Source organism: Arachis ipaensis, chromosome B05 (assembly GCF_000816755.2).
Source record: "Arachis ipaensis cultivar K30076 chromosome B05, Araip1.1, whole genome shotgun sequence".
Taxonomy (NCBI): domain Eukaryota; kingdom Viridiplantae; phylum Streptophyta; class Magnoliopsida; order Fabales; family Fabaceae; genus Arachis; species Arachis ipaensis.
In genome coordinates this window covers 29,572,147-29,574,879 of record NC_029789.2, presented here as the reverse complement: position 1 = coordinate 29,574,879, position 2,733 = coordinate 29,572,147, and positions in this window count along the sequence as shown.

Here is a 2,733-nt window from a genome sequence, read left to right as displayed (position 1 = left end):
GAAGATGCACATGATGAATGTCTGTCCTATTGGTTGTGATATCACATGTCGGTTGTAGTGCCAAACCCGACTCATAATTCGGTCAGCAACTCCCAGATTAGTCTCTCTGTTGCGCATACTCAGGAGAAATAATTCCGAGGGATAGTGCCCTACCACCTTCTCCTTTCAGAGGGAAACGTTCCGAGGGAGAGTGCCGTACCACCTTCCTCTGGATGCCGTATAATTCTGAGAGATAGTGCCCTATCACCTTGCAAACAGAGAGAAAACACACGCTCAGGAGGTATAATTCCGAGGGATGAGTGCCATACCACCTTCTCCTTTCAGATGGAAGACATTCCGAGAGAGAGTGCCCTACCACCTTCTTCTTGAGCGATAAACATGGGTGAGAAGCCCAGCTTCAAGCCTCACAACCGAACATAGGCGGGAGACTGCCATAGCCCCTACGACAGAGAACAATGCATATCATAATCACAATCTCACTCTCAGAGATCACTTTCAATTATCAATTCTCAACATTCCAAGGATATAGTGCATGGCACACTTTCCACCTCCAACAAGTCCATCGACCTCAAAGCATCACCAATCATCACCATTTCTCATCTCAAATCACTTTCAATTATCAATTCTCAACATTCCAAGGATATAGTGCCTGGCACACTTTCCACATTCAACAAGATCATCATTCCTCTTTTTGTCCTCAACTCATAATAACCATTATCATTTCCATTAACATCCTTAAACATTCATATTTCTCAAGTTCATCAGTTCCTTAATTCATTGTCAGTAATCACCAAGTTCACTACTCATCCTTCTCTCTCAACCAAACTCATCCTCAATACACCAGAACCTACGCCTCTGTTTGCTAACTTTTCAAATTAAAACCCAAATCAAATCTCCTAGGACATTTCCCATGTTTTAATACCCGAAGATAAGCCCAAGAGTCTTAAAATGGTGTCACAAAAGCTTACAAGCTTGTTGGGAAGGTGAAATAGTTGAAAACAAAGTTTAAGTTTGAGAAACAGGGCGTGTGCGTACGCACAAGGGTGTGCATGCGCACGCCCAAAGGGATTTTAAAAAGTGTGCGTACGCATAGGGGTGTGCGTACACACAGGTACCAATTTTCACAATTCTATTCACTCGCACAAGGCGTGCTAGCACCCCCAACAGACTGACATTTCCAACGTGTGCATGCGCACAGGGCTGTGCGTGCGCACAGGTTGTAAAACTTCATTGGATATGTGTGCGCACAAGTCGTGCTAACGCTCTCACCAGCAGGCCTTTTCCCGCTTGTGCGTACGCACAAGGCTGTGCATGTGTACAGGTTTAAAATTTTACAGGGTTGTGCATGCGCACAAGGTTGTGCGTGCGCACATACCAGAAATCACAAAATTCTGCAACTTTGCAAAATTTCAGATTTTGACACCCAACTTTGAATGACCATAACTTCCTCTACAAAAATCTAAATTTTACAAACTTTATATCAATTTGAAGACTTTTCAATGAACTTTAATTCTAAATAAGTTTCAATAAATTTTTAAAATTGAGACAAAAGTTATGACCCTTCAAAGTTCACTAAAAACCAGTTTTTATCAAAAACCTCCAATTCAACCAACTCTCAAAATCAAAACCAAATCCACACCTATTCAATCGTCATAAACCACTTTAACTTCATCCCACATCAGGTTTTACCATTTAAGCCATAATCCACTACTCGTATCATCAATTCTCAAATCCAAATTATCCATGATTTCACACTAAAACCCCTTCTCATCCAACATTTAACAATAACCATTTTACCACTTTCAATTCATCAACATCAACCTCATTCATCCTCAATATCAATAATCAATATTGTTTAGCAATCTCAATAATATTTCTCATCCAAATTCATCACACATCATACATCAACAACATTATTTAACAACTTCAACAACATCAATTCATCATACATCATCAACCAACCAAATTCAACAACCACTACAATTCCTCATCAATTCCAACAATCAATATCATCATCAACATCCATCTTCAAATCTCAACACCAACACAATTTATCAATAATCATTATCTAATAATATGTAACTCATAACATTCAAACCCATTCATTCAACATCCAACCATCATCAAGCATACATTTATATACAATTTACCATACAATCAAATCTTTCAACCTATCTTAAGGTCAACTAGCCTAAGTGTCCATTGATATTACATATAATATAGAGGAGACCAAAACCATACCTTGGCCGCTCCCCCAAAAAGCACACCGCACCACGATTGGAGTCCAACAAGCTTTCAACTCACCAACAAGCCACCAAAGCTCAACTAACATCATATATGTATCAAAAATCAAAACCTAATATACACAAACAACTAAACACAAGGGTTTAGTGAAACCTTACCTTAACCAACGAGATTAGAGGTAAAATCCAACAATTACCCGCTACTAGAGATCACCTAAACAAGCAAAACCACAAAATCTACTCAAAATTATAACCCAAAAAATGCAGAATTCTAGGGCTGAAAACTGGGGATTGAGACGCAATTTCTTACCAGGTTTTCTTAGATAGAATCGAAGAGCTTGACGAGAGCTTCGCGTGACCACAAACGACTCATTAATTGGAGTTCCGAATCAAAAGTTATGGAGTTTTGAATAGGGAGATGAATAGTAACAATGGCCTCTCTCTCTCTCTCTCTCTCTCTCTCTCTCTCTCTCTCTCTCTCTCTCTCTCT